Source organism: Vulpes lagopus, chromosome 2 (genome assembly GCF_018345385.1).
Source record: "Vulpes lagopus strain Blue_001 chromosome 2, ASM1834538v1, whole genome shotgun sequence".
In the NCBI taxonomy this organism is placed as follows: Eukaryota; Metazoa; Chordata; class Mammalia; order Carnivora; family Canidae; genus Vulpes; species Vulpes lagopus.
Window position 1 is genome coordinate 30,497,220 of NC_054825.1, and position 18,611 is coordinate 30,515,830.

Genomic DNA, 18,611 nt, shown 5'->3' on the forward strand with positions numbered 1-18,611 from the left:
CTGAGCCAGAGTAACCTTCGAAGGGAAAGTGCTGGCCCAGCTCTGGTAGCTGGGGCCTTCTTCCCCATCCCTCCCTCACACCCAGCTCCAGGGTTCAGGGAAGGGGAAGGGGTGGAGACAGTTGCTAAGTGACAAACCAGGCTTCCTAAACGGTATCACCCCCTGGGTCCTGTTGGTCCCAGGTGGTCCTGGGCAGGGCTGAAGGAATCAAGGCTTCTCTGGGAGCCCTGTACCAGGCTCTGTGGTGACGCTGGGCACAGAGCTACTGCAATTCTCTGTGATGATTCTGCTTGTCCTCCCCTGAGGCTGGGACCACCTCCAGGTTCTCTCTGGGGTCTGTGGGCCCACCCAGGGTCTGGCATGCAGCACTTCACAATAACTGTTTATCCAGTGAGTGAAGTGAGCAAGGCAGTTTTGGAAAAGTAGGGGAAACTCAAGGGGGGAGAGGCAGGATCTGAGTTGGGGGAGCAGATGGAGCTGTCTGGAAGAAATTCCTGTAAGTAGGAGAGTTAGGAAGAACGGGGGGAGGAATGGAGGGAGTCCAGGAGGGAACAGACTAGTTCCTGAGGTATATACAAAAGAAACCCACTGGAGGAAGATGGGCTGGATGTCAGAAACCATGCCCAGCGAGGGCCTGGAACCTTCTTGGCAACTGGAGAGAGAAAGGTGCAGCCAAGAAAAATAAACCTGCCCAGAGGCCCCCTGCTGGGGCAGTGGGTGTGGACAAGGGGGCACACATAACTGTGGAGACAGTATACGCTTTCACCGTGCTTGCACACAACAGACACATTTACTGGGGTAAACTTAGGGGGAGCAGGGTCCATATCTACTCTCTGCCTCGTGCCTCTAGCCCAGGCCCCAGGCAGGGTGAAGGTTGCATCCCAGAGCCAGGCACTGACCAACTCTTCCCCTAACCTGAGCTGACTCCCCCCAGGCATCCCCCACCCCCCACCCCATCCAGTTCCCTGGTAGAAAAGTTCTGGGCTGTCTGATCTCAACTACAAACAGAACTCCCAAATCCTAAGGATCTACTCTGGGATCTAACCTGCCATACAACCAACAGCTCTTTTTCTGAGGCTGGCTGGGATTCACAGGTAGAGTTAAACATCGAGTATTTGGGAAACCACTATACTTCTCCTTGTTTTAGGTTCATAGGAATTTAAAATAATCACCACTAGCCCCCACCCCTCACCCCCCTCCGGCCCAGCCCAGCCCCAGCCAGTTCCTTTCTTGTAGTGAATATATTCCTATCTTCACCACATATTGATGTTTGCTCCGGGTGCACCAAAGTCCTGGCCTGAACGTGAATGGTTCCAGGGCTATCAGCTCTAGAAGGGACCTTGATTACATGTGTTTTCTGGCAACCTAGATTATAGGTAATTATGACTAAAGAGACACATTCACAAACCTTCTCTCTCCAATGTGGCTACTCACTCACATGGGAGCTTCAGATATGGGGGCGGGGGTGTTGTTTCAGGGACTGACTGCCTTGTGAGAATGGGGAGGGCAACCTCACCATTCCAACCTCGGTGTTCCCATCTGCAGTCCTCCATCTCGTAGGACTGCTGTGAGGATCAGAGATCCTACTTTGCCCGATGCTTAAAAGGCAGTACTACTGTAATTAGCAATCATGCCAAGTCAATAATGCTTATTACCACTATGCAATTAAGAGAATGAAAGGTTACTACCCTTTTTCCCCCCATAAAGTTGCTGTGATTTTGAAAACTTTGAAAAATCCTGCTGCAGTGAACTCCTGGTCTCTACCTCATGGTGCAGGAGGACAGACGGGTTAAATGAGGTTAAGGTTGACAGGGACAGGGATCCCTGGGTGGCGCAGTGGTTTGGCGCCTGCCTTTGGCCCAGGGCGCGATCCTGGAGACCCGGGATCGAATCCCACGTCGGGCTCCCGGTGCATGGAGCCTGCTTCTCCCTCTGCCTGTGTCTCTGCCTCTCTCTCTCTCTCTCTCTCTCTCTCACTGTGTGCCTATCATAAATAAATAAATAAAAAAAAACACAAAATGAATATATTAAAAAAAAAAAAAGTTGACAGGGACAAAGAGTGGGCTCAACATGTGCCTGCTTCCCTGTGTGCCTGCATAGTAGAGGGTGAGCATTTTTCCTGGGGCAGAAGACGGAGAACTGTGGCTAAGAAATAAAACAGAAACTCTCCGGAGGTTGCTAGAAAGGTCTCTGGTATCTGGCCAGTTCCTCTTGCTACCTCAGGACTCCAGGGAAGAGAGACAGGTCATCTCTGCCACTGTGCTTTCCACAGCCCTGCTGTCAGGGAGAGTCCCCACGGGCTCGGCAGCCAGGTGCTCGGAGGCCGAATGGCACAGCCTGACTTCTGACACCGGAGACTCCCTCTCACTGGGTGTCAAGTGCAACAAGTACTTTACCAAGACACACGCCACTGTACCAGGACAGGGGTCCCAGAGCATGGCAGCATTCTGAATGCCAGGAGTGACCTCACAGTCGGTTAGTCTAGTCTCTTCACTTTATTTTTTTTATTTTTTTATTTATTTATGATAGGCACACAGTGAGAGAGAGAGAGGCAGAGACACAGGCAGAGGGAGAAGCAGGCTCCATGCACCGGGAGCCCGACGTGGGATTCGATCCCGGGTCTCCAGGATCGCGCCCTGGGCCAAAGGCAGGCGCTAAACCGCTGCGACACCCAGGGATCCTGCCTCTTCACTTTACAGACGAGGAGACAGGCCCTGACAGGTGATGTGAACTGTCCCAAACCGCACAGCTCTTGCACATGTGTATGTGTGTGTATGCGCATGTGCGCAGCAGGGGTAGGAAGCGAATTCTGCCTATAAAACCACTCCACTGCCAGTGGAAGCAGAATTACAACTAGAATATTAAAATGTTGGGGATCCCTGGGTGGCTCAGCGGTTTGGCGCCTGTCTTTGGTCCAGGGCGGGATCCTGGAGTCCCAGGATCGAGTCCCACGTGGGGCTCCCAGCGTGGAGCCTGCTTCTCCCTCTGCCTGTGTCTCTGCCTCTCTCTCTCTCTCTCTCTATGTCTATCATAAATAAGTAAATAAAATCTTTTTTTTTTAAGTTTAAAATGTCACGAGTTTGAGAGATGACAAATACGCTAACAGGAAAGCAGCAAGCAGAACCCACATGGGGGCAAGTGTGGAGGAGTTATGAGTTGGCCTGACCCTCTAGTTCCCACTAGAGGCAAATGGAATCTAAGAGCTGGGCCCTCCCGGACAGTGTGGCCTAACTGTGCACCCAGGTCTCTAGAAACACAGACTCTAATTCTGCGTGGCTGGCTGGGGGCTCAGTGATGGAGACCAGCCTCCTGTCCCACACAACATTGCTGCCAGGGGCAAGCCAGCCCCTGTGCGCATTTCTAGTGTAAGAAGCTTATTTGCATGGTTAGATGGGCCAAATGGTAAGAAAGTTAATCATCTCACAGTCGCCCTTCACTGGGCATCAGCTATGCAGCAGGCAGCAAAACAGAGAAACGCAGAGGCCGAAGGTCCAGAGTTTGGTTGTCAGGCAGACCCGGGTTTGGACATGAGCTCCATCACAAATTAGCTAAGTGACTCTAGGTCAACTACTTTAGCTTTCTATTCTCCTCCCCTGGGAAGTAGGGAGAGGTAACATCCTACTTCGTAGGGAGGTTGGGAGGATTAAAAATATGTACATACATATTAAGTTAGCTAATAGAGTCAAGATTATCTGTAATAACACTTCTGGTATGGTCTCCCTGGCACCTAGTCCCACCAGGCTCTTGTTTCCTCACTGAAAACACACACACACACACACACACACACACACACACACACACACACACACCCTGGCACCATACTTGCTATGGAGCAGGCAATTATTATGGTCACTGGAATTGCTTCTGCCATTATTATTTTTAACATTATTGTTCTGACCTGAAACCCGTTGGCTCTGTTCTCTGGGACGACACAGAACAAGTCACAGCCTCTTTCACGGGGCCAATACTTTCCTCTTCTCCAGACTCTCCTCCTCCGTGGTTTCTCTGGGTTCTTTGCCATCCTGTTCACCCTCTCCTCAACCAACCTGACTCACCTAAGAGCCCAAGCGAGGTCTGCCCAGTGCCAAGGTCCACTGGGCCCTTGCTTTCCTCCATCTGAGAACCAACCCCTCTGCCTCCACAACAAACAGTCACAAGTTCACCCAGGACTGCTGAAGCCGGAGCTAGAAAAGACCCCATAATCCTGCCCCTGATTGCGGCTCTACATTCTCTAGACTCCAGCAGTCACTTACAGTCCAGCTTACCCTGGGCACTGGCCTAAGTTACTGTCTTTTAGGTCTGTGTCTTAAGTGGGGTGAACCCGGGTCTTTTTCTATTGTGATCCACGCTGTTTGACCCAGGGCACAGCACTTAACCTCTCTTCTCTGTGCTTCCAGAGACACTGAAATGCTCCAGCGAGTCTCCATGCAAAGTGCTGTGGTCAAGTGTGGCACGCGCAGGGATGCCTGACATCTCTGAGATCCAGAGCCCCATCTTTTTTTAATTTTTTTTTTTTAATTTTTTATTTATTTATGATAGTCAGAGAGAGAGAGAGAGAGGCAGAGACACAGGCGGAGGGAGAAGCAGGCTCCATGCCCCGGGAGCCCGATGTGGGATCCGATCCCGGGTCTCCAGGATCGCGCCCTGGGCCAAAGGCAGGCGCCAAACCGCTGCGCCACCCAGGGATCCCGGGAGCCCCATCTTTTTAAGGCCTACTCACTGCTTCATGTGGCACAGCTCAAGACCTACAACGTACTGTTTGTGGATCAACAGGGAACTCGTTCAAGCACGTTCACTCTCCCAAGCCGGGCTCAGGCCTCACACACAGCTGTGCCTGACTCACTCTTCCCCCTTCCTCCTCTATAGCTCGTGAATCACCAGCCCTGTCAGGCCAGTGTCCTCCCTGGCTTCCTTCCCGAGCACTGCCTGGTCGTGACCTCTATCCCTCAGGATGCAGGATGAGAGCCCTCTTCCCACCAGGCCCCATGCACAGGCTCCTCTCCCCTGACCTCATGCGTATGAGTATCCCACACCAGCTCCGGGTCACACGCTGCATTGTGTGCAGGGAACATGTATTCGACTGTCAGTTCCTGGAGGCAATGCAGTGTGGTACACGGAAAGCCAGCTGCCTGGGCCCCACCCCCAGGACTCTGATCTGACTGCTCTGGGGTATGGCCTGAGTGTCACAGGGGTTTTAAAGCTCTCCCAGTGATTCTGATACACGGCCAGGGCTGAAAAGCTTTAATCTGGAACCAGGTTGCCCAGCTTGGCTGGCTGCTCCTATTGTTTAATTAGGCCTCTGAGATGGCCTGGCAGGGGGTTGCTCAAGGAGAACCCCAGGCCGGCCCGAGGCTGACCATCTGGACAGTCCTTCCAAGGCTTGGAGCCAGATTGGTCATAAGGCAAAAAGCGGATAGCTCAGGGGACCCCGTGCCTGGGGAAACCCAGTGGCTGCATGTCCAGAGGATACAGCCCAAGCCCTTGTTTGCAGCAGGGACAGGCAGGGTAAGCCGAAACAAGAGGCTTTGGAGTCAGAGTTAGGACCAGCTACCTTGCTCTTGTTATTTACAAGGAGCGCCCTTCCCTTCCTGACTCTACTCAGCCACAAAGCCTGATCTCTTGATGCCTGTATGGCCAGAACCCAGATGCTCACTTCTGTAGATATAGGACTCCTCTTCCAGGGCTGAACCACAGACTTCTGGAGAGAAAATGTGCAGCTCCAAGGCAAGGGGGACAGTGGGAGAGCAGAGGGAGGGAGGTCCTATTTCCTAAGAAAATCTCCCACCCCCTCCCCAGCTGCTCTGGGCAAGGAGAAAGGAAAAATCTGACTCATCAGTGCTGTGTGACTCACAGGCGGACAAAACTTACTTGCCAGACTGGCAGGGAGGAGAGCCTGCTGCTCCCACCACAACCGGGGGCCACTGGCAGGTAAGGCCCAACCCTCCATCCCTGCTCACTACCAGCTCCAGGCCTGGGTGGCTGGCCTGGCAGGAATGCCCCAACAGCTACACCCTCCTGTGGTTGGCTTAGTAACTTACTACCAAGGGGTGGGGCTGGGAAGAGTAGAGAATTCAGGTGTGGAACACAGAGAGGTGACTTTGGAATCAGAGAGGACATGAGTCCAACTCTGAACTCTATGACCTCAGAGGTGTGATGGCAGGTAGCTGAGCCTCTTGACCTCAGTTTCCATATCCATAAAATGGGAGCAATAAGTCTTGAAGGACTACTGAGGATTAAACAAGACATTATATGTAATCCCCTAGTACTGTGTGAGACACAAAAGTAGTAGTGATTATTACTATGTGTATAAGTACAAGATTTAGGATTAGAAAAATATTTTTTTTTTTACATCACTTAATCTAAATTTACAACAACCTTGTATGGCTAATATTACTACTCTCATTTTCCAGATGAGACCTTGAGGTTCAGGAACCCTAGGGCAATGGCAAGAATCCAGTGAATGGTTTTCAGATCCTCATTCCCAGCCCAGTGCTTGTCTCAGACCCTGTCCTACATGCCACCTCCCCAGGGCAGTGAGAAGAACCCCCCGCCCCCGGTTATGTTGACACACACATAGTTGATAGGTACAGAAGCAGCTCTGCCTCCAGCCCAGGTGGGAAGGCCTAGCTGGCAACACTACTGACCAGTCCTACATCTAGGAAGGCATTGCCACCAGACCTGCCCAGCCTTCCACCCAACCTGGCTTGACTCTAGACCATGTGGTGCCTCCGGAAATTCACTGACTACTGCCTGTGTGTGTGTCACCCTCCACTCCGGCTGTGAGCTTCTCGAGGCAGCACCTGGCCTCATTAGTGCTGGCATCTGAATGCTCGGCCCCTAGCCTAGAGCCGGATAAGCAGTACAGTCAGGCTGCCAAAAGCCTCAGATACCAGACCTGAGATGTGAGGCCACTTACTTGCATGATTTGGGCATGCTATTTACCTCTGAGAACCTCAGTTTCCTCATCTGGAAAATGGGGATAACAGTCACTACGTTACAGTTATGATGAGAACTATGGTAATAAGCAGTTATAACTATGGTAATAACAATCAGGACAAATATGTATTAATTTCTTATGCCAAATACTGTTCTAAGCCCCTTCTACAAATCAAATCGCCTAACCCAAAAGTCATACAGCTAGATGGCAGGCTGATTGTGAAACCCTCACAAGATACCACCTCTCTTGAGTGTCAAGTGCCTGGTATGTCATAAGTGTTCAGAACTTAGAACTAGTTTAGTGGATGCTTAGGAAGCATTTCTTTTTATTTTTTAAATTTTATTTATTTTATTTTTAAAAAAGATTTTATGTATTGATTTGAGAGAGAGCACAAGAAGGGGGACCAGCAGGTGGAGGGAGAGGGAGAAACAGACTCCCTGCTGAGCAGGAGCCCAATGTGGGGCTTGATCCCAGGACTCTGAGATCATGACCTGAGCTGAAGGCAGACACTTAACTGACTGAGCCACTCAGGTACCCCAGTATTTGTAAGATGAATCAATTAATGAACCTCTTTTGGTCTAATTTCCATCCACAAGCATTTATTATTGAGTACTAATCTTCATACAGACTGAATTATTTGAAGTTCTGTGAAATAAATAGTTAAAAAAGAACAAGTTAAAAAAATAAAAAGCAAAGCCTCCTCGCCCTGCTACAGGAAGGTAACAGGATCCAGATTGCTAGAGCAAGAGCCGATGATCCCAACCCTGGAAGTTTCATGCCCCTCCCCCTTCCTCAGAGAAGGTTCCAGATGGGAGGGACCAGCTCCCTCAGGAGAAGAGGGGAGGAAAGGGCCAAAGGTGCTGGCCGTGCCTGGCCTTCTGGGGTGCCGCTGGGGGTGGTTGTGTGAAAGGGCCTCAGGGTAGCCCAGGCACCTCATCCATAGCTGTTAATGTAGGCAATGCCTGAGAGGTGGTGGCTCAGAGGGCAGGGAGCTCAGAGTGGCTGAGTAGCCTCTAGGAGCTGGCACTGGCATCTGTATGGGGTGCAGGGAGAGACAGAGCCCTCAAGCCCTCCCACATAGCATCACCTTCCAGCCAGGCCACAAGGGCCAGCCCCTAAACTAGACAAGGCGAGGGGAGCTCTTTTCTAAGCACCAAAACCTGTTTCAAAGAAAATAGTGAATGGCTGTCAGAGAAGCCTACTGACCCTCCCCTCCTGGCATCTCCTTGACAGCTCCAGGAAACCCCAGGCTTCCAGCTACACTGCTCACCAGGTCTCTCAGGGACAGGTGCCTTCACCTTCAGGGCAGCTCTCTCAATGCAGCTACGAAGGTTGCATACCTCAGCCCCTGTGACCTGGACAGCCCCTTGCCTGGGCCCTTAGCTATAAAAGCAGTAGGCTGGACTAATGGATTCAGGATGCCTTCTAGCTCTAAGACTCAATTCAAATCCACCCTGTGGAAAGGCCTGTGTGGAGCTCCCAATGGACACAAAGACAGTGAAGGCAAGAAACCCTTCTGAAAACTCACAGGCCCTTGCAGAAAACCTCATGGCAAACCACATGATAATGAAAGCACGCACATACACACGGGCGCACACACACATACAGAAGACCTACAATATTCTATGTAAAAAATGCTGGAAGGGTCAGAGGGAGGGAATCTCCCTTCCCCCATGGGGAACCTGTTGAAGTGGAAACTGCTCAGCCTCTTCCAGTCATCTATCAGTACCAGGCGCTGTGGACATGCAGGTGAGCATAAGTCTCCAACCCGTCATCTGGGTAGGGAAGGATTCACACATATGATGTACAGCGATCCATTTTGGTTTTGTGATACATCATGTTCATGCTCACTATTTTGAAAACACTTGAATGCATAATTTAGGAAACCCTTGTAACGTGTTACTCTGTGGCACATTAAAAAAAATAAACAAATGCATAATAAATGATACATGTAAATTCTGTTCAACAACCCCCATCACACACACACACACACACACCCACACCCAAGCAGGCAAACTGCTGTGCTAGAGCAGAGGTATGTGGAAAGCATATTGGGAGCCCACACCCTGACCTACTAGGCCTCTTCTGCATCTGCCAAGGGGGTGGGCAGGAGCTGGGCTACATCCTCTCCATCGCTTCAGCTCTGACCATGTGTGACAAGGACTCTGGAAATAAGCAGGCTCCAGCTGGCTGAGGGCAGGCCGGGGGCAAGCCTCATCTTCACGGCCACACTTCTGACTTCCCTCCTCTGCCCACTGCATATGGTGAAATGCCCCCACTTTGTCCTCTGCCGCTGCTAGAAGAAGAGGCAACTTCCAAGCTCTGGGCCTCAGTTTCCCTCTAGGACAACGGCGGTGGCAGGGGACGTGAAGCATCCCTGATAGAGGGTCCAGGTACAAGAGGACTAGTCACATGCAGAGCCTCCAGGCTGTCTGGAGTCATCTGCCTTGGTTCTCTCTCTCTCTCCTGCCCCGATGCTGAAGAGTTTGGCCTGGGAGCAGCACTGCTGGCCTGCACCCAAGTACACAGGACCCTGCCACCCCACCCCCAAGGTAACCCAATTCTTCCTGGTCAAATGATAGCTGGAGATGGGAGGGAGGGAGCCCAAGGCGGGAAGGGTAATGATAAGTAGCTCGCAGGGTGGTGAGGCCCAGACAAAAGGGTTATGGCCCAGATTCATTTCAACACAATTCCTAAGCACCCACTGTGTTCATGATCCTGCTAGGCACTCAAGGGACCTGAGAAAATGAGGATGACATTTTAATTACATTAAGCATGTCTCAACGTTTAAAGAACACCTCCTCAGAAAAGCCTTCCTTGATAATCTAACTAAAGTGGGCTCCCAGCTTCTTCTCTCCTAAGTAGTGTCTATCCCAATTCTGTGGTGGTTTGTTTACTCACTGTTCTGTCTCCGCATTTGTATGTCAGCTGCTCAAAGGCAGGGCCCTGGTCTCTCCACAGGGGCATCCAGCACCTCATACAGAGTAGGTCCTGAGTATTAGGTAAGTGAATGAATGCATGAACGAATGAATGACTAGACCACCAGACAAGCAGAAAATGACATAAAAAACAATTCAGAAGTCTGTGTGGAAGCAAAGTAGGGAATAGGCATATCTCTGAGGTTCCACAGAGAAGATCTAACAAACATTGTGAGCTTGGCCTGCAAAGAGGGAGAGGGAGAAGGAATCCCAGGTGGACGATGGAGCAAAGACCTGGAGCCACAGGGCAGGAAGATGGACTGAGGTGAGGCGCAGTGAGTCCGCCTGGACCCTGATGGGTACCTTGCTCCCTGCCCCAACAGCCTCTTACTCGTCACTGGTTTCTACTCTTCACTGACAAAGCCAGGACTACTTAAATATCTGAGCACAGCTCTGTAGTGTGGTGAGCTGCGGTCATTTCTAAATCAAACATAATCTGTGGCACCCATCGGACTATCACCTGCTTTCTTTTTTTTTAAGATTTTATTTATTTATTCATGAGATACACACACACACACACACACACACAGACAGAGAGAGAGAGAGAGAGGCAGAGACACAGGCAGAGGGAGAAGCAGGCTCCATGCAGGGAGCCCGATGTGGGACTTGATCCCAGGTCTCCAGGATCACGGGCTGAAGGCAGCGCTAAACCACTGAGTCACCGGGGCTGCCCCACCTGCTTTCTTTTCTAGTTTCTTTTACCTCTGGCTGACTGGCTCTGGTTCTAAACATCTGTGCCCCCACTAGGCACCATCCCCTACTAGGGGACTGAAGAGTATCTCCTGAGCCGGTCATGACAGAGAGAGACCTTTTATTACCTCCCTCCCATCCCAGGTCTCAAAAGAATTCCTAATGACATTTAGATTATATTTTTTAAAGTCGAAACGCTGAGATATATCTGTCAATTTAAGCCTCTTGTCAGCATATAAAAACCAGAGGTTCACCCTGACCTGAAAGAACGCCAGAAAAGGTGTTTTGCTCAGCCTGGAAGGTTATGATGTCTCTGTGACTCACTTTCTCCATCTCTTGCCAAGAGATGGGGCAAGAGCACAGGTAAGAGATACCGCCAGAGGGAGGAAGAATGAGTGGGGAAAACCCAGAGTTCTCCAATCTGTAGATCCAGGTGAGACTTCCTACACTGCATAGTCCTCCTCCTCCTTAAGCTAAGAAGAGCCTGGTGGTGGTGGTGGTGGTGGAGGAGCAGCTGTAATCCTAGCTAAGGCTTTCCACACAGCATTTTTAAAATTTTTTATTTTTTTTGAAGATTTTATTCATCATAGACACACAGAGAGAGACAGAGACACAGGCAGAGGGAGAAGCAGGCTCCCATGGGGAGCCTGATGCGGAACTTGATCCCAGGACCCTAGGATCATGATCTGAGTCCAAGGCAGACGTTCAACCACTAAGCCACTCAGGCGTCCCTCCACACAGCATTTTAGATGTTGACTTGGTGCCAGTTGGTGGGTGCGGCGTGGGGGAGGGGCGGGGGGCCAATGGTCAAGGAGGACTCGGAACTTAACACCACTTCTGTTCTCGGCAGAAGTCTAGGTCTAGAGAAACTGCCAGGGGTCAGATGGTGGCCCCTAGAGGCTGTGTGCTTCCCAGGAAAACTAGCAGCTGGAAACCAGCCCAAATTTATACAGACAGCAATAGCATCTGCAAAGGAAAAATCTGGGGAAATGCATAGTAGTCCTTCCACTGGAGGGGTGAGGTGACAGGTGTTTTACTTTCGAGGGTATGCAATCTGTGTGCCTGGCATTCTCGCTGAGCACCTTGGCCATACATCTTTGCAGGTTTTTGCCACAAACATTTTCACCATATAACTAACTGGCTGTAAGGTCATTCTGCCATACAAGATAAAATAATGAAAAATAAAAGAGGAGCATTAAAAAGGACATAATGAAACATGAAAAAATTATTAAAATTGCCAGCAGGCAATTTTGTTGTAAAAGTTAAAGTCATGAAAAATTTTTAAAAGGGACATTAATTAAAAAGGACATAATGGTGGGGAAAAGGACATAATGGTACATGAAGAATGAGTAACAGAATTACAAAGACTTTACTGTGAAATACAAACTATTTTCATACATTTAAAATATATGTAGATTCATGGCAATACTATGCAAATAACTGATTTTATATTATGGACTGTACCTAAGCACTTGTCTTCAAAGTCATAGTATTCTTTTTAAACTAAAGTTTCTTCCTTCATTAAGAGAGGTATCAAAAAGAAAAAAAAAGAGGGAGGGGGGTATCAAGGTCCAAATACAGTTGACTCTTTTTTTTTAATATTTTATTCATTTATTCATGAGAGACACAGAGAGAGAGAGAGAGAGAGGCAGAGACACAGGCAGAGGGAGAAGCAGGTTCCATGCAAGGAGCCCCTTGTGGGACTTGATCCTGGGTCTCCAGGATCACACCCCAGGCTGCAGGCGGCGCTAAACTGCTGTGCCACCAGGGCTGCCCCACAGTTGACTCTTGAACAACATGGGTTTGAATTGCACACATCCACCTATATGCAGATTTTTTTTCAATATATACAGTACAGTATTGTCAATAGATTTTTCTCTTATGGCTTTTTTTTTTAATTTTTTTTTTTTATTTATTTATGATAGTCACAGAGAGAGAGAGAGAGGCAGAGACACAGGCAGAGGGAGAAGCAGGCTCCATGCACCGGGAGCCCGATGTGGGATTCGATCCCGGGTCTCCAGGATCGCGCCCTGGGCCAAAGGCAGGTGCCAAACCGCTGCGCCACCCAGGGATCCCTCTTATGGCTTTTTTTTAATTTAAGTTCTTATTTTATCTTTTTAAAAGATTTTATTTGAGAGTTAGTGAGAGAGAGGGAGTGAGAGAGAACAAGAGCGGGGGGGGGGGGGGGGTCGGCAGAGAGAGAGCTCTGGAGAAGCGAATCCCGACTGTGCAGGGAGCCCAACATGGGGCTCAATCCCAGGACCCTGGGACCATGACCAGAGCCAAAGGCAGATGTTTAACCATCTGAACCACCCAACCACCCCTCAGTTCTTATTTTGATTCCAGTTAGTTAACATATTGTGTTACATTAGTTTCAGGTATACAATATGATTCAACACTTCCTCACATCACCCTGTGCTCTTCCTTATGACTTTCCTAACACAATTTTTTCTCTAACTTCTTTTATTGTAAGAACACAGTATATGACTCATATAATATACAAAATATGTGTTTATCAACTATTTATTTCATCAGTAAAGCTTCTGGTGAATAGCAGCTATTATTAATAGTTAAGTTTTGGGGGAGTCAAAAGTTATATGTAGATTACTGACTGTGCAAGGGGTCAGCACTCCTAACCTCCATGCTGTTCCAGGGTCAACCATACTAGGATGCATATTTGTAACAGAGCTATATATTGTGTTGTGAAAGCCTTCCACATCATTGTTCTTGGCAGGTTGTCCCACATGCTGATAGACGTTCCAAAGTTCTGTGGGAAATGTGGAAGTAAAGCCAACACTGTAATGCGTTTGTAAGTGAGCTTTGATCGCTGCAACTGGTATGCTACCATTTTCTGGGTCGTCTGGTGTGCACTCTGGCTTTACATTCTAGTGCACACTTCCAGCGAGGTTTATCACCATACTTTCTAGCAGGTCCGTATATGGGATTGTCATCATCCACTATTTTAAGACCACCTTATCTACTTGTCTACTTGCATAGACCACTAGGAGGTCTAGCTGGGGTCTACATGGACCATCATGAGGGCTACCTGAGGTTAACATAAGAACAAGAGTTTTATCAATGGAGAAATGAAACCAAACAGATAGCTTCAATAGATTAACTCTGATGAAAGCAGCTGATTCATCAACAAAGAAAGGAGACCAAACTGTCAACCAGTTATTTTCTTTTTTACGGTAAAACTGCCTTATAGTCAATTAGTTACATGACAAAAATGTTTGCCGTGAAAATGCTCAAAAAAAGAGGTCTATGGCAAAACCATATATTTGTGTGTGTACTAACTTAATTTTTAAAAAATTGTGTGTGTGTGTTCCTTAAGATTTGCTTCAATGTGGTTTGGTGGAAAACTTTATGAGCCTTACAGGGAAAGGCAATAAAAGATCCTTGTCATGACAAGACCCAGCCAGGACTGTGGCTACCTACTACCCACAGGCACCTCTAAAGAAAGACTCTTTCTAGCTGTCCTGGATCCAATAAAGCTCCAATGTAAGCCACTCTGAGTGAGCTGTACCACAAATAAGCTCTAAGGGCAGGGCTGGGCCTTACCATCTCAGGAGCCACAGGGCTAAAGCCAGTGCCTAGCACATAATAGGTGCTCAATAAAGGCTGAGACTGACCAGGGAATGGTTCACACGTGGGGTGACGAGAGCTCAGGTCTTCTGGGAAGAGGTATGGGTGAGAAGGAAGGGGAGGCCATGGAAGGAATGTGCCAGGCAGAGAATAAACTTCCTGGCGGAGCCATACTCAGGCCTTTGTCTCAGGGGAAAGCAGGCAGCTGAGCGGCCAGGAAAGGTTGCAGCTGGCCCTTCCTGCAGGGTTTCCCAGAGTAGAAGGCTGCAGGAGGCCCCATCTGGGACAGCTGAGCCACAGCCCACATCACCTGCCCTCCCTGAGACCAGTCTGACTAGGGCTTAAGATATGTGTCAAGCAAGAGCTGAGTCAGGCTTGGGGGAGGGAGTGGGGGAGACAGGCAGGGGGCAGGGAAGACAAGTCAGGCCTCATTCTCTCAAGTGTGCTCCACCAAGGAGGCCAGGCAGAAGCAGCCTCCTCATCCTCTGCCCCTACTCCCAGGGCTTGAGAGAAAGGCAAGCTTCCAAGGTGCCAAAACCCAGGAGAAAGCAAGGCCCCGAGAAGGCTCTCTTGCAGACAGGAGACAGCTGGAGAATGTGTTATGAGGAGACCACCTGTTTCGCCCCAAACCTCCTCCCTGCTATGGATCCATGCAAACAGGCTCTGGCTCCAGTGGGTGGGGAGGCGGAGGCGGCCAACCCGGGGCAGCAGGAGGTATCTGTTTTCAGCATAGCCACCAAGGGACTGGGAGGGAGCCCCGTGGGCTCAGCTCCCGCTGCTGGCAACAGCATACTCTCAGTTTCAACTCAGCTGGAGGTCAAGAATTGCTGAGGCTGGCAGCCCTGCCAGGGGATGCTGGGATGCTGTTTGCTTGCGAGTGAGCATCTCGTCGCCGTGGTGACCCAGGGCAGCTCCAGCCAAGAGCCAGCCACAAGGCCAGGAGCAGAACCTCCCTGCTCTAGTACTGGCCTTGACCTTTCCAGCTGGGAAAGCTGAGGGTACAAAACAGTCCGCTGCCCTCCCTGGACCTGACCATGGCCCGTGTAGACTGCAAAGATGCACGGGACTCTGTCCTGTCCTTATGACGGCCCAGGACATTCCCAGAAAGAAGAACACCATCTCAGAAAGTGATGAAGGCCGCAAGAAGCAAGAACAAGGACTAATGGGGCTTTAAAGGAGAAAGAGCTCACCTTGGTGGGGAACAGAAAGGCAAATGGACTCATGAAGGCTTCTGGGAAAAAGATGGCATTAAACAAACAAGCACACACATATCCTCCTGTGGACAGTTCCAACTGCACAAATTAGGAGCAACTTGGTTTGGGGTGCTGCGCTCCCTCAGAGTGACTGCTTCCCTCAGTGTCCCTCTTGGCTGCCGTTGCCCCACTTGTTGCCTGTCTTGTGGCCGACTAACCAGCCACCGGTATCACAATGCCCCTTCTAGCCTCGTCCCCACCATAGCTCAGCTCTTCTGTTCTGGACCCATCTGGATACTATGGTGTGGTGGCAAATCCTTACCCAAATCCCATCACACTCCTCACCTGGGGGACCAGGGAACCACAAGGCAGTCTGCCTCAGGCCTGGGAATAGTCCACAGTAGGTGGTCCCCGGCCACTGGATGGTTTCTTGGAATACCAGAATGCTGGTATGCAGAAAAGTGCCAAAGGGTCAGGTTCTGGACCTGATGCCAGACCAGCCCCAGGAGCCAAGCTAAAGGCTGCAACCCAGGGCCTGGCCCAAGGACGCACAGCACCACACGGTCAGGGCTCCCCTGTCCAACTGCTCTTCTTTTCATTGTTGATGTGGTTTAAAAGGCGACATATGCTCAATGGGGAAAAAGCACATAATAGAAACATAAAAAGGAAAAGATTTAAGTCTCCCAAATCCTATCACCAAACAAAAACAGCAACAACATGTCAAGGGATTTTCATTCTGTTTTTCTCAATGCATACACACATCACTGGGACTACAGAGGGGTATACGATCTACACTGCCACCATTAGTATGTCCTTGATCCTATTTTTATTTTAATCTGATTCCAGCTGCCACTCTAGTAGTTTGTTCCTCATCAGATTTACCTGTGGAGTCCCACGGAAATACAGATGTCCAGGTTTCATCCCTAGAGATCAACTCAGGAAATAAAGGAAATCTAGGATAAATATGACACTTCAAAAAAATCCCATCATTTTTGTTTCCTGCAGAATCATTCAATAAATATTCATGGAGCACTCACTCTTTGCTGGGCACTGTACAGAATATGTTTCTTCATAACAGAAAGCTTGCATCATTCATTCATTCATTCAAGAAACATGAGTTGAACTTCTTCTATGCACCAGACCCCAACATGGGGAACAGGGACACAAAGTCATTGAGATAGGCTCTCAAGATCAGAGCCACGTAAGGAGATAACAGAAACCAATGCACAAACACAAGTGTTGCACCACAGACAGAATCGTGGGGATGCAGGAGATAGGGTGTCCCCCAGCCTGTGATGCATCCTGGAGTCTGCTCTGAATCTAAGGCACAAGCACAGAGGAAACAGCACGAGCAAGGCCTCAGAGGTGAGCAGGGTCTGGGAACCACAGACAGTGCTGTCGGAATGCAGCATGCATGGTGGGAAGTGGGCAGGTCACAGAGGGCCATTAGGCCAGTGAAACAGTTTAAAAAGGTGAAGCAGAAATTTTGACAGCTTACTCTGGAATGTGCACATAGGGTGGGTCTCGGAGACCTAGACTGGAGGCAGGGCTACTTGGGAGGGTGCTACATTAGCACAGGAGAGCAAACAAGGACCTGCACTTGGACTTTGTAGAGTGTCTTTTATATAGCAGGAAGAGTTTTAGCAGGGATGGAGATGACAGATGGATTTGAGACGTACCTGAGTTTGAGACGTACCTGAGTTACACACTTAGATTATTTTTATTTCTTTTACACTGGGATGACAGTCTGCATATGTACAGCTTTGCACATACTTCACCTTATTTCCCTATGATAAAGTCCTCGTGGTAGAATTTCTAGGTCAAAGGTAGGGATATTTTTAAGGTTCTTGGTGCCATTTGCCAAATTGCTTTCCAGAAAGACTATATCAAGTTTCATTTCCTCCAGCAGTGTACAACAGTGCTTGTTAGACCCTCTCGGGCCCCCAAAAAGAAAGGCAGAAGTCAGCTCACATCCACTTCATTGCTATGGACTAAATCTTCTGCTTGGCCCAAACAAAATGACTATGTCCAGGAACAGGCTTTACAAAGAGGTCATCGGGCTAAAGGGTATGTTGCTCTGGAGCTGGGCTAGGGCCAGGAAAGGGGCACTTTCTCCCTGCTCCAACTTAGCTTCTTGCTGTTGCCAATAATTTTCTCAGCAGAGCTCATGTCATTCCCCTGCTCAAGAACTTTCCATAACTCCCTGCTGCCTGAAAAATAAAAGCCAAACTCCTTAGTGTAGAAATCAAGGCTTTCCAAGAGTAGGATCTGCAATACACATTTCTATGTATTTATTCATTCGACAAATATTTGGGTACCTGCTATTTACCAGGTATTGTACAAAAAGTCCTTACTCTCATAGAGCTTACACTCCAGTGGGAGAGGCAGACGATGCACACAGGTTGATAAAGATATACCAGGTGTAAGTATTTATTATTAGAGAGAGAGAGAGAAAGAGAGAGAGAGAGAGAGAGAGAGAGCGCACAACCACATGCAAGTGGGGGGAGGGGCAGAGGGAGAGAGAAGCCTAAAGCAGACTCCCTGCTGAGCACAGAGCCTGACATGGGGCTTGATCCCAGGACCCTGAAGACCATGACATGAGCCAAAACCAACAGCCGCTGCTCAACCAACTGAGCCACCCTGGCGCCCATGTATTAGGTATTTATTTGTGATGTACTAAATTAAGCAGGAAAATAAAGTGACAAGGAGCACACAATTGCAGAAAGGGTGGCCAGGGAAGACAGGGGACAGGGGACAGGTGCAGAGGCCAGGAAAGAATAAGGAGTGAACCATGTAGACCTCTCCCACTATACTCTGACCACCTCAGAGTCATCAACTTTGTATGGACTTTCAAGTCTCCATGCCTTTGCTCTTGGTCTTCTCTCCTTAAGATTCCCTTCCTGTTGAAGGGGAAACCCTTCTGTGCCCAGCTCAAACACTGCCTCTTCTCTGAAGCCCTCCTAACGCCACAAGCCAAACCTGCCTCCAGCATCCGCTTCCATCTCCTAGTCTGCATGGCTGTGAGCATCTTGAGGCCACGCGTTGCCTTTTAGCTCTGTATCTGCTGTGCCTCACACGCAAGAAGAGGAATCTCTATGCTGGCACTTAGAGATGGTCTGGTCTCCATGCTTGCCCCATCCAGACCACACTGCTCAAAGGCAGGAACTGCCTACTCAGCTTCTGGTACCTTCAGTTTCTATAGACTAGAGCCTGGTGTACAGATGTTAG

At 49.3% G+C, this 18,611-nt stretch overlaps 1 protein-coding gene across 2 annotated transcripts in view; it reads right to left on the reverse strand.

Moving 5' to 3' along the window:
• UBTD1 (ubiquitin domain containing 1) overlaps positions 1–18,611 on the reverse strand; it is a 56,639-nt gene that overhangs the window by 11,245 nt on the left and 26,783 nt on the right. The window contains exon 1 of one of the 2 annotated variants that reach the window (XM_041745485.1): positions 3,899–4,031. The exons of the other annotated variant lie outside the window; for it this stretch is intronic. The gene's annotated coding sequence lies outside the window, so the exon portion shown is untranslated. Of the gene's footprint in view, positions 1–3,898; positions 4,032–18,611 lie in introns of those variants that run through there. 2 annotated transcript variants of the gene reach the window in all.